This window comes from Bombina bombina, chromosome 2 (genome assembly GCF_027579735.1).
Source record: "Bombina bombina isolate aBomBom1 chromosome 2, aBomBom1.pri, whole genome shotgun sequence".
NCBI classification, from domain to species: Eukaryota; Metazoa; Chordata; class Amphibia; order Anura; family Bombinatoridae; genus Bombina; species Bombina bombina.
In genome coordinates this window covers 1,324,565,672-1,324,580,360 of record NC_069500.1, presented here as the reverse complement: position 1 = coordinate 1,324,580,360, position 14,689 = coordinate 1,324,565,672, and positions in this window count along the sequence as shown.

Genomic DNA, 14,689 nt, shown 5'->3' with positions numbered 1-14,689 from the left:
CGCCTCCAACATCAAGACGCAAATGCTGATAATAATATGATGGACTCTATCAGGTCGCTCCTGGCCTCACACCATGACTCCCTGTCTGAGAAGTTTGACAAGGGTAATGCTGATTTGAAGAGAGACATAGCCCTCATTGGGGAAAGAACAGATGCCCTAGAGCGTAAACAGGAGGACCTGAGGGTTGATTATTCCAATCTCTTGGATTACTCACAGAGTCTCGCAGACCAGATCACGGATCTAGAACTCAAACTTGCGGACCTGGAGGACAGGACTCGCCGTAGCAACATTAGAGTAAAGGGTGTCCCTGAGTCCGTGCCCCCACAGGATCTAGAAAAATTCCTGCAGGATTTCTTTGTTGCTGTCCTCGGCACTGGGGTTGAGGAAGAGATGCTGCTTGATAGAGCACATAGAGCCCTGAGGCCGCGGACAGCTGAAGGCGACAAACCAAGAGATGTCATTGCTCGGCTTCATTATTACACCTTCCACGAAAAACTGATGAGAACCCTTGCAAGTGACAAGCCGCTTCCGGAGCAATTTGCCAATATCCAAGTATATCAGGATCTTTCTCCTCATACCCTTCAATTGAGAAGGCACTACCAACCCTACACCAAAGACTTGAGGGACAAAGCCATCAAATACAGGTGAGACTTTCCTGTTAAGCTTTACATAAACAAAGATGGACAGCAGTTTGCGGCCTCTTCTCCCCAGCAGGCGAGAGAATTACTCCAAAGATGGAGTCTACTACCACAGGACCCACCTACAATTGCCCAAGCAAATGTTCCAGGAAGAGGCCTGAGAGCATCAGCCCGGAATGGGGCTCCTTCCCGCAGAGATCTAGAAGCAGCCAGAGGAAACCCTCAACAACTGGAGATAGGGACTCTCCCACATGAGACACTACTTGATGGGCACTAGTTTCTTTTACAGATTGTTATCTCTCCATACTCTGGAAATCTGATTGAGAGATCCTTAGTAGCAAAAGAGACTGATTTGTGTGTACCAAGGGTACACGAAGATTGGTGAGACTGCTACAATATAATAGATGTATTCCGCATGAATGTATTTGGCTCTCTCTCCCCTTTGTCTCCCCTCCTTTCCTAACCTAGTATTCTCTCGTCTTTACACTCCTCCTTCTTTCTTTCCCCTTCTTCCGTTCTATCTCCATGTGCTTACAAATATCTGTCCCAGTACCTCTCAAGTTTTTCAATGTTGGTTAAGAGATGATATAATCTGCGGTCTACCTTGTTTTGACACAGTACTTAGATGACCATCGCCCAGCCAGACCTTGTTCAGAAAGCAGCTTTAGGGTATAGCAACGACATAACTTCCCAGATTAGCCCTAATGAGATGATGGTCATCAATGTATAATGTATACTGTTATTTTTGTTGATGTTGTTACTGTTCATGTTTTTTACTGCTCATTTTACTGTTTCTTCAAACAATATAGGATTTATAAGTTATAAGCTGCACTATTTTGCTTGATCACAGTACTGACTCACAGGACCCTAGGAGGTGCCCCAGATGACATAGCTGATGGAACTTGGGTATTGACCAGCACACCAATCTTTTTACTTGACTACTGCACTAGAGATACAAGAGTATAAACCCCCCTTTTTTTTTCTTTTTACACCTCTATTTTTGACCCTGAGACAGAGATAACAACGTTACCAACCTATAACAAACTAGTATGAGATTCTTATATAGCATAAGAACATTTGGAATGTTTTAAGTTAGCTGACTGGGGCGAGGCTGTTCATGCCGGCCTCTCCCCCCCCCGCACTTATATAGTTGTGCTCTCCTACTGATAGTGGAGAGATCACTCATTGTGATAGTGTTTGTATACATGTCGATATATGCTAGTAAGACCTGAAAGACAAGAAACTCTGTTCGTGGACTGAAGTGCTACTAGCTTCCTACTCCCCTACCCACACCCCCTCCACCACGCCCATTTTTCCATGCCCCTCCCAACTTTTTGCCCTGACCCTCAGTTAGGAGACTGACCCGTGAGTCAGGAGGAACTCATCTATAACATGGCTCCCGTTTCGGTAGCTACCCTAAATGTCCAGGGGCTTAACTCCCCTACTAAACAGAGTCTCTTGTATAATTACCTGATTTCACATAAACTACATATAGTGTTCTTGCAGGAGACCCATTGGGAAAAGGAGTCTAAAATGTCAAGGGGTTCCCCCCTGTACCCGGTATGTGAAACTGCCTCTTATACAAAAAAAAAAGAGAGGGATTGCCATAGTGATTCACTGGGATGTCAGCTGTAAGATAGAACATATTGAGCGAGACCCTGAGGGTAGATTCCTCATTCTGGTCTGTGCTTTAAATTGGACTCTCTATACATTAGCTACCGTTTATGCCCCAAATAGGGGACAGATCCCTTTTCTCCGGAAATTCTTGAACAAACTTGACCTCATCAAGAGGGGACATGTCTTGTTGGGGGGAGATCTGAATTTGGTTTGGGACCCGGTGCTATATAAAAAAAAGAACATAGGGGGGCGGAGCTTGGCCGCACAGGAATATGGCTGCTTGAAGAAATAGCTCTGATGCCCTAGTTTCCTTGCCGAATAAAAATGAGTGAATAATTAATATCATTATCCCCAAATTCGGCCGTATCTAATACACAGAGACCCCCAAGCACTTAGGGGCAACTTTCTGGAAGTGGATCGCAAGTATATTCATCTTACAACAGAAAAGCTACACCAACGCAGTGAGGCCTACAAAACCGCAAGAGCCGGCTTTCAGTCACACTACTGACCTCAGAAAAGGAGCTCCGGTCACTGCCCTGGGAAAAAAAAAACTTTACAAATAAAACAGATCGTAATCCCAGCGGGACTCACCGCTAACGCAAAGACTGATAGAACCGGAACTATACCTGTGCATAATCCCATAGAGAGATCCCGGAGCTCACCGCACATCACGAGAGGGGCAGCCGGAGTACAGCACGGAGCAATCCCGGTAGGTGTTTCTTGTCTCCTACACACTCACTCGCTTATACCCGGTGAAACCCTCACATAGAACTGTTCATGTGCTAAGGGATTAGCAATCCACAGCAACCGGACCCTTTGAGACACGGAGCAATAAAAAAGGGCGATACAATATAAGAAGGCCACATTACCTTCAAAGCTGGGGGCAAAAAACTTATTTTAGCACATCAAATTACAATATCAGTCAAAACAATCTTATACCAAAACGCACAAAAGGCTTAACACAATCTGAAGGCCCCACCGGAACTATCACATTTCACTAAAACAGTGTAGTATCTATTATCACTGTGCTGCAGAATAAAGCACCCTTAAAGTGATCCCTTGGTTCAGGAGACATCCCCACAAAGTAGTAATAACAGCATAGATGAGGGATTACCCTGCAGGGCTACTTGCTAACTAACAAACAGAAGAGAGACACTTTTATTAAAAGCACAGTCTATCAATAAGGAAAAACAAAAAAAACAGATAGGGGAATTATTAGAAGAAATATAGAACCCATGCAGACTGAAATGCTCAACAAAAGACTAAATAAAACAAACAAAGACTTTAAAACCTCCACTATGAGCAATTATTTAAAGCCAGCTGACCCTGTCCCAAAAACAACAAGTGAGCCATCTATCAAAAACAGACAGGAAACAGAAACCCAAACTGCCTTGTTCTACATAGATACCTCTCAGCAAGTTACAAAGAATGATCTCAAATATTTTGCCTCTAGAGAAGATATAAGAGAGGCTATGCAGGAAGTAAAGGACATGTTTAATGAATTCAAAAAGGATATTACAGTACTAGAACATAAAGTCTTATCTATAGAGAAGAAACAAGATATCCAACAAATAGAACTGAGATCTCAGGCAGACAACACCCAACTGCATGCAGACATGTTGCACAATCTAATGGAACGAGTGGAAGACTTGGAAAACAGGAGCCGCAGGGACAACCTGCGGATCCGAGGAATCCCTGAATCACTACCTCCAGATGCCCTGCAGGGGCACTTACAAAGCCTCTTCCGAAGCGCAAAAAATACACCAAATGCACCAGAAGTTCCGATCGAACGGGCCCATAGGGCCTTACGCCCGAGACCCCCAGCTAAAGCACCGCCGAGAGACGTGATAGTAAAACTGCTATCATTCAAAGATAAAGAAGAGATACTTAAAGGGGCAAGGAATGCATCTCCTCTCACTCATGCAGGAATAGAGATACAGATATATTCAGATATATGCCCTGCTACCCTTCAAAAAAGAAAAGACCTGAGGTTTGTTACTGCGGTCTTGAGAGAAAACAACATCCCGTACAGGTGGGGCTTCCCCACATGTATAGTAGCCACCAAAAATAACATCACCTCGGTGTTTCGCTCTCTAGATGATCTACCAAATTTCAACAGAACTCTTCATCTATCAATAAAGTTACCCCCGGCGCTGGAACATCTACAAAACCCTCCTGCCACCGCGGAAGAAACGGCCGCAGATGACACTCTGTAGTTGGAGTAACACACACATCAGGATCAGTGTTAAACCAGCCTCCTAGCTTGGGTAAAATCGGGATGGTCCTCTGATCTAATCCGATCTGAAGAAATAAGAACTCTTTGATTAGAGCCTATTTCAGACTAAGTAAGATCCATAACTTCTTGGAACTCTGAGGGATACCCTCATCCTCTTTATAACAAGATAAGTTGAAATTATATTTGACTACAAGTTTATGTTGAATTGTTTAGTTTTATGTTTTTACTCATACTAACACTGTACCTACATACTTGTATCACAGTAACTACTGAACTCAAAACAAAGAGGAGATTGGGACACAACACACACATAGACCGAATACAACACTCACTTACACAACACATGACCAAGTTCATCCCACACACATTGATACGGCTAATTTGATACTCACACTCACTCACCAAACTCACAATTTAATACACACACTAAGTTCATAGGCAAGGAACTAGGGCTTCTTCCCCTAGAGAGTTCACGGTTATTATTTAATTGTTTTTTCTTTAATTGATTCTCTTGATCTACATTGTATTATTTGATTGTCTTTGTTGTAGTATTGCTCTGCACAGATTTCACCCTTTCCAGAACTGTCCGCCACGGGTGGAGATTACCCCATCCCCACCCCCACCTAACCCGCTCCAAAATCTGACACTACTATCCAGGTAGCTCTTTACTGTCTTCCCAGACATTTTAGATTCCCCTCCGCTCAAATCTAGTGAACACTTGACATAATATCAGTCATCAACCGACAACATGCCAGATCATAAGACAAACCACAGGCCCCGAGGTATAGAACTGATCACGGTCAATGTAAAAGGCCTGAACGGCCCAAATAAAAGGGCGATAGCACTCAATGAACTCCAAAGAATGAGAGGAGACATAGTACTACTCCAAGAAACTCACTTTAAAAAGGGCCACGAACCCAAGTGGTTCCAAAAACATTACACTCAAGCATATTTTGCATCAGGGCCAACCAAGAAAGGGGGAGTAGGCATACTAATTCACAAAAAAAATCCCTTCAGCCCTATACAAATTGAAAAAGACCCCGAAGGCCGATATATTATGATTGTGGGCCTCTTATATAACAGACCAGTTACATTAATAAATCTTTACTTCCCCAACACAGCACAAGCTCTATTTCTTAAACGGATGACACAAAAAATCCATGAAATACAAAAAGGTGCACTCTTTATCGGAGGAGACTTTAATATCCCAATAGACCCCAGTCTTGACACCTCTGACGGCTCATCCAGAGTAACGCCCAGGACGTTAAAACAGATATCACAATACCTAAAAGAGGTAGTTGTGCATGATGTATGGCGAGTTACACATCCTACCACTAAAGACTTTACCTTCTACTCCCATCCCCATAATAAATACACTAGAATAGACTACATCTACACAGATACTCTAGGCCTGACTACCATATCAGATTGCACCATACGAAATATCACATGGTCAGACCACGCCCCTGTGTCATGCACGATTCACTGGCCAGAATCCCCATTAAATGCCCATGTATGGAAACTTGATGATACACTATTAGACGACCCTATCACAGAGGCAGACCTCACCACATCACTGCAAGAATATTTTCACCTAAATAAAACAGACACCCTACCATCATCCACTATATGGGAAGCGCACAAATGCGTAATCCGAGGGGAACTCATAAAAATAAGTGCCAGACAGAATAGACTCAAAAGAGAAAAACTCCACTCCATATTAAATAGAATATCTCTCCTAGAACGCCAACATAAAAACAACCCCACAAACATTGCCCTCCTGACAGATCTGACGAAAGCTAAAACAGAATTATCGCTTCACCTAGAAGTAGAACAACAAAAAAAGGCACTTTTCCTAAACCAGACATTTTATGAACAAGGCGACAAAGCAGGTAAACTGTTAGCCAGAGCCCTTGCACGTAAGAAACTCAAAACGTACATCCACGAGATCAAAGACTCAGATAATAACCCACACCATGACGCGAAAAGTATAGCAAACACATTCAGGGAATATTATGAATCACTCTATAACGCAGCTAACAAAACAGGCTTACGGGATGATAGAGAGGACACACACCATATACAAGATTACTTGTCGAGAGTGAAGTTGCCAACCCTCTCGGAGATGGACAAGAACTCATTAGATGAGCCCTTCACGATAACTGAAATTTTACAAACCATAAAAAACCTACCATCGGGTAAAAGCCCGGGACCTGACGGCCTTACCTCCAAGTATTACAAAAAATTTGCCCCTATTTTAGCTCCTCATCTACTAGAATTACTAAATACGACCCAAGGGGGGGCGTCCCTGCCTGGTTCCATGTTACAAGCACATATAGTAGTATTGCCTAAACCTGGCAAACCCCCCACCAAACCAGAAAATGTCCGTCCAATCTCCCTATTAAACTCTGATATTAAAATATTGGCCAAACTAATAGCAAACAGAATTAATAAATTCCTACCGCAATTGATCTCAACGGATCAGACGGGATTTATCCCGCATAGAGAAGCAAGAGATAACACACTCAAAATTCTTCAGCTAATCTCCCACGCCAAAATAGCATCCATCCCCCTCACCCTCCTCTCAACAGATGCGGAAAAGGCGTTTGACAGAGTCAACTGGTCATTCATGCTTTCCACACTTCAAAAAATGAACTTCGGCCCTGGAATTATGGGTTGGATCACCTCCCTATATTCCTCCCCAAACGCCACAGTTTATGTAAACGGAGTCCTGTCAGATACATTTTCAATTTCGAACGGGACCAGGCAGGGATGTCCGCTCTCCCCCATCCTGTTTGCTATCTCAATAGAAGCCCTAGCTAGCAAAATCAGGGGGAACCCAGATATCTCAGGCATCGTGGTACACAACACAGAATACAAACTAGCTATGTATGCGGATGACATACTGCTTACACTCACAAACACACTACACTCCTTACCCGAAGTGTTGAGGGAAATGGAGCAATACGGTTCCGTCTCCAACTTCCATCTAAACCTCAGTAAATCTGAGCTTCTTAATATCAATGAGACAAAAGACAACTTTCACCGCATAGCCACCACCTGCCCCCTTAGAATTGTACAAAGCGAACTCCGGTACTTAGGGATCACTCTCAGACAGACCCTACCTGAAACAATAGAGGCCAATTATAAAAACATCAAAGAGGAAATAATTGCAGATCTCTCGGGATGGCGGAAGAAATCCTTTTCCTGGATAGGTAGAATTAACATAGTAAAAATGAATGTCTTGCCCCGCATTTTATATATCCTTCAAACTATCCCACTACCACCAGCTATCCCACACGTACACCACATCCAAAAAGCTATAGAGGACTTCGTTTGGCGAGGAATCAAACCCAGAATAAACAGGAACACCTTATACAGCCCCCAGTCGCAGGGAGGGACTGGCCTACCCAATTTACACACCTATAGCCAGGCTATCTCATTACAACACATTGTGGAGTGGAGTCAAAATCTGGCCCACAAGGCTTGGATAAGATTGGACTCAGAAATCCTCCAATATTCTAATGTGGGATCCCTGGCGTGGATCCCACATAAACACCGACCTACACATATACAATTATACCCACTTCTTAAAGAAACTATGAAAGTCTGGGACAAGATAACGGCTACCCAAACCCACATATCGACACCGATATCACCACTTACCCCAATTAGAGGGAATCCAGCCACAAATATTCAAACACCTGCGAGACAGAAGGGGGAACCCCCGTCTCTAAATAAACTGGCGATAAACAACGCTCTCTCTAACAACAGCCTAAAATCACAACAGGACCTTAGAGATTGGGACCCGGAGCTTTTCGCCTCTTGGTTCCACTGCGCTCAGCTCACACACTATGTGTCAACACATAGACACAAAACATCACTATTCAGAGAACTCACACCCTTTGAAAACCTCTGCATCTTAAACTCCCCACCAAAACACCTGATCTCTCAACTATACACTATCCTACAAAGCAGCGGCCTACAAGACGTTCCTATGTTCACGCAGGGGTGGCACAGGGAACTGGGACGAGAATACGAACCCAAAGCATGGCTTAAGGTGTTTGATATAACAAAAAAATGCTCAGTTTCAGCTAGAACTCAAGAAGTCCATTATACATTTCTAAGTAGATGGTACTTGACTCCTTACAGAATCAAAAAGATATACCCCAATACTACGGGAAAATGCTGGAGAGGTTGTGGGGCAATGGGCACCATGCTGCATATATGGTGGGACTGCCCCAAAATCAGGGATTACTGGAATGAGGTATTTGATAGAATTAACGGGAAACTTCACCTCACAATACAACCAACTGCCTCTATCCTACTTTACCTAGACCTACCGGACTTCAATCACCAACGCGACTGGTCCCTATTCCTTACCATGATCAATGGAGCTAAGGCTCTAATACCCAAAAAATGGAAAACATTTTCAATGCCCTCCATACTAGAATGGGAAAATCTTGTCACTACAAACCTACAACTTGAAAGATACCACTACATCAAGACTGGGAGACCTGACCTGCATGAATACATGTGCTTGACATGGAATGACACACCGATCTGAATAAGACTCACCACCCCTAACCCTCTCTATTCACAAAATACGCAAAGTCACATACCCAAACTTGGGGCCTTACTGGCTCCCACCCGTGGCGGTCCACAAAACATCCTTATCCTTCCCCCACCTTACCTTACCCACTTCCTCCCCCTCCTCCCCCCCCTCTCTAATAAGATGAACCCCTTTTCCCCCCTTAACCAGTCCCCCTCCTCTCCTTTAACCCCCTCCTCCCTAACTGTGTAGGAATTATACTGTAATCAATGTTAATGTTATATATATACATTCTCACCAAGGACAATGATTTAAACTTCAATATGATCAGTTAAAATTAAAAAATACTTAGCAAGGTAGAAATAATTTACAGGAATATATTTATCTGCTCTGAATGAAATCCTCAACATGAGGTTGGGCGAAAAAGAACTCAATACTACAATGGTCTCAAGGGACTCATAAGATACCTGAAACCTCAAGGATTACTGAAAAAATACCATAAGGACTTTTAAATGTTACTTATCAGTCTAAAATAAGCTTCTGTTTACAACCTTACATGTCTTGTGGAACCTGTATTGTTATATTTGAATTATATTAATAAAGCCTTGCAAAAAAAAAAAAAGAACACAAGTCACCCAGTAGACCGCAATTTAACAACGCTATCTCTGGCTTTCCGTAGGCTAATGTATCAATTTGGATTATTTGATGTTTGGAGGTGTTTAGCCCCCACTGAACTAGACTACACGCACCATTCGATACCTCACAACTCATACTCGAGGTTAGACTACCTGCTATGTGATTCATGGACGCTTGACAAATTTACGATCTCTAAGATTAGGCCCTGTTCGTGGTCAGACCATTATATGGTTAGTGCCCGACTCTCAATCTTGCAACCCCCTGACTGTAGGCCTTCTTGGAAGCTACCTGATCAGTGTCTCCTAGACATGGAAATTCCGCGTCTGACTGAAATAATCCTAGATTTCTTGACATTTAATGACTCTGGAGAAACGAACCTCGAATTTGTGTGGGCCGCTCTCAAAGCGTACTTAAGAGGCCATTTCATAAAACAAAAGGCCCGATGGAAAGCGGCACTCTGTATGTGAAGCTGTATGCAGATTTGAGGCCCCTTGAAATGGCTAATAAAAAAGCTCCAGATCCTACTCTTGCCACCCAGGTAGGCAATATAGGATCCGAAATCAGCAAACGTGAACTGTTGAAAGTTCAGGCTAACTTGTTTAAACTGAAACAGATATATTACAGCAAAGGTAACAAAGCTGACAGACTCTTAGCCCGCAAACTTCGAAACCGGGCGGTCACCAGCAGGATTCCGGCTATTAAATCGGCCCGTGGCATAGTCCGTTCCCCCAAGGAGATTGGTAAAGCTTTCTCAGACTACTACCCTTTACGATCTTGACAGTGGGTCTAGTGACCCACCGTCAAGTAGAGAGGAATTGAGGCAGTTCCTAGCAAAACTACAGTTACCAACGCTGAGCGTGGAGTCTATTGAAGATTTGGATAAACCATTCACCTTGGAAGAAGTAAAAGCGGACATTTTGTCACTTAAGCCTCATAAAGCCCCTGGCCCTAATGGCTTTACATCTTTATTCTACAGGACTTTTGCCTCCTTACTTTCTCCTCTCCTCCTCCGAATGTTTAACGGTGTGGCCAAGGAAGGCAAGATGTTACAGGAATTCTTAGAGGCCAACATTTTGACCATCCCTAAAGAGGGGAAAGACCCTAAGGAATGTGGGAGCTATAGACCTATCTCCCTTATCAATGTTGACATTAAGATCTATTCCAAAGTCCTTGCAACCAGACTGGGAAGACACTTGCCTTCCATAATTCATCTGGACCAGGTTGGGTTTGTCCAAGGCAGACAAGATACCGACAATAACCGTAGGCTGTTAAATGTCTTCACAGAAGCACAGGATATGGGCCTGCCCCTTCTCACCCTGTCATTAGATGCTGAGAAAGCGTTTGACAGGGTGAGATGGGAATACATGTTTGAAACTTTAAGGATATTCGGGATCCCGCACTCATTCAGTAAAGCGGTAGAGGCCTTATATACCCTCCCCACAGCAGTTTGCTCCCCTAGGATACATATACAGAATGGGGCGAGGCAGGGGTGCCCCCTGTTGCCGCTCCTTTTTGCGATGGTGATGGAACCACTAGCAGAAGCAATCAGGCGAGATATCCAGATCCAGGGCCTATTGTTACATGACTCGGTCCAGAAGGTGGCACTCTTCGCTGACGACCTTACTCTCTTTATTGTGGAACCAACTCTCTCACTTCTGCCACTAATTGCCCTAATTTATAGATTTGGTAGGCTTTCCAACTACAAAATCCATGTCACCAAGACGGAAGCATACATGATACACCTTGACCATTCAGAACAGAGAGCCTTGCAGAAGCAATACTCATTTAAATAGTCTACTAGAGGAATTCGGCATCTCGTGGTTTTCCTATCCCACGACAAAGAGATAGTCCTCCGAGAGAACTATCAAGCCCTGCTGAAAGACGTTGACAACCATTTGAGAGCCAAAAAGTATGATGAACTATCCTGGATGGGTAGAATCGCGGCTCTGAAGATGATGTTGTTACCTAAGTTAACCCAGTACCAGAAAGGTTACTAAAAATCTTTCAGACCCTCTTCAATAGGTACGTCTGGAACAATAAGAGGCCCAGAGTTGCAGCTGCAATCTTGCAGTCCCCCCTTGATAAGGGAGGTTTAGGCTTACCAAGCGTGAGATTGTACTATGAGGCGGCAATGGTTTCCCATGTCTCGGCTTGGGGGCCGGATCTACCACCCACGAGATGGAGGGGGCTGGAGCAGGCATCCCTTCCGGCATATATTGATCTGTCTGACTTGTTATGGTTCCCCCCGCATCTTGCCTCCACATATGTTATCTCTAACCAAATAGTGAGAGGATGCCAGTTAATTTGGTATAAATTAGGGCATCATGCCCAGATCGCCCCCCACCCTTCTCCTATTCAGCCCATACTCCCCATTCTTCAGACCCTCCCTAATGTGAGACTGAACTGGTGGAGACAAGTAGAGATCTCAACATTCAGAGATTTTTATGCAGGGGACCGTCTCCTTACGCAAAGCGAAATGGTGACTAACTTTGAGATCCCACGACCCCTCGAGTTTGAACTCCTAAGACTACGGTCTCTTCTGAAGGCATGGGGGTTCCTGGGAGATAACCCTCGATCCCCTACGAATTGGGAGTTTAGGTGGGCCTCCAGACCTATAAACCCCTCACGGTGCACTATAAATGCCTACTGATACCTCCTACGCCACCAAAGACGAGACACATGCTCTCCTGGGAGACTGACCTAAAAATGACATACCCTATTAAGAAGTGGACATTGGCCATCGCCAAGACCAAAGCTACTTGCATTGCACCACAATGTACAAGCTTTATTTTAAAATCATCACCAGGTGGCACCTGGTCCCGACCAGACTTCAGACCCTCTACCCTGGCCACTACTCCTCTTGCTGGAGGAATTGTGGTGGCCTTGGCGCCCCACTGCACACATGGTGGTCCTGTCCCAGCCTTAAGCCGCTCTGGAGTAAGACCAGCATGGTCTGCAGCTCGATGGGTCTCCCAGAGATTACGCACCCTGGAATGGCTCTCTTACACTTAGGATTAGAGAAAATTCCCTCACACAAGAGAACTCTCCTTATATACATACTCACCTCAGTCAAAATGACAATTGCCAGGAACTGGAAAAAAGTGCACCCTCCAAAATGGCAAAGTGTTGTAGAATATTTAAATTTTGTCAAGTCTATGGAAGATTTCGTATACAGAGTTAGGCGCCAAGCAGAAATTTTCTGTCTTATCTGGGAACCCTGGGAATCTTACTTGCAGATACACAAGATTAAGCATTAATTTCCAGCCCCTTGGTAACACTACTGCCTGAAACAGTACCCGGATTGTTTCTGTGTCCTCCCCAACCCCCCCCCCCTCCTTACCACTTAGTGTGCCCTTCTCCCCTCTTCCCCACCCAAGTTACCTTCCACCCTATGGATGTATACCCCTCCCCCTCCAGTGGGAGTACTTTAGTCCACGACAGTACAAAGACAACCTTACTGAGATGTAGGCCCAACTATGTGTAGGCGCTGGCACTAATCAACTGACTGGCTCCCCAGGAAATGTAAAGAACAGATAAAGTAATGTCAATGCTACTCAATGTTACTGTCTATCAGTCCTGATGCGGTGTGATTTATGTGTTTAACCAATACTTGTAATGTTTTACATATCAGTTGTAACACTTTATGTTTTAAAATAAAAATTATATTAAAAAAAGAAAGAAAAAGAAGTCTATTTAAAGAGATGTAAAACCCCAACGTTTTCTTTGATGATTCAGATAGAGCATGTGATTTTAGACAACTTTATGATTTGCTTCTATTGTTAATTTTTCTTCGTTCTTTGTTGAAAAGCAGGGACATAAGCTTAGGAGATGGCACATTTCTAGAGCTCTATATGGCAGCAGTTTTGCAAGAATGTTATCCATTTGCAAGAGCACATTTTCCTGCCATATGGTGCTCTAAACACCTACCTAGGTATCACTTCAACACAGAATACCATGGGAATTAGGCAAGTTTGACAGTAGAAGTAAATTAGAAACTTTTTTTTAAAGTGCTATGCTCTGAATCACAAAATAAATGTTTTGTGTTTCGTATCCCTTTAATGCAAATTAAATAAATAACAAAGAAATAGCCTCTTGGGTGCAACAAAGAAAAGAAAAAAAAGGGCTTTCATGTCAATTGAGGGGACATGAGACCCACATTTGTTCTTTCATGATTCGGATGGAGCATTCAGCTTTACACAACTTTCCGATTTTGCTTTTGTTGTTTAATTTGCTTCCTTCTCTTGTTATCCTTTGCTGAAAGGTTTATCTAGGAAATATCAAGAGCAGCCAAGAACCTAGGTTCTAGCTTCTGATTGGTGGCTGCATATATGCTCACCCATTTGTTCAGTTAGGAACCAGTAGTGCATTGCTGTTCCTTCAACGGATAATAACAAGAGAATGAAGCAAATTTGATAGTTGAAGTAGATTGGAGGGTTGTTTAGGGTTGTGTGTTCTACCTAGGTCATGAGATGCATTTTTTGGGTTTCATGTCCCTTTAAATTCCAACATCGGTCTTCCCTGACCTCCAATGTGTATATTTCATTTCCTCTCTGCTTCCCTTTGGCTTTTTAATTAAAACCCGGAGTTAAAAGCTCCCAATTAAGGGAGGTTACACCACTATATTGTAGTTGTTAATAAACTGGCAAGTTTAAAGCAACATTTAAAAAAAAAAAAAAAAAAAGTTAATCGAAGAAGAGTTACCTGCTTGAGGTCCAACAGGCAGGATTCTGCTGCAGCAAATCTTTCAGGAACATCAGAAATTTCCCAAATGGTATTGATGAAGGTTTCAGAGTTGTCAAGGATGGTGGTGTTTTTTTTCAGCAGAGCAAGTACCTCTGCTTTAGGCAGAGAGATGAGAAAGGTACATTTTAATATTATCTTGGTGAGTAGATTGTGATTCCACTACATTCTGATGAGGTTCTATCATTTTTTTTTCCAGTAGTGTAACAGTTTTCACATTGGTAGATACTGCTGCAAGTGTTGTACAAGGAGCTGCAGAGATTGTGGTAA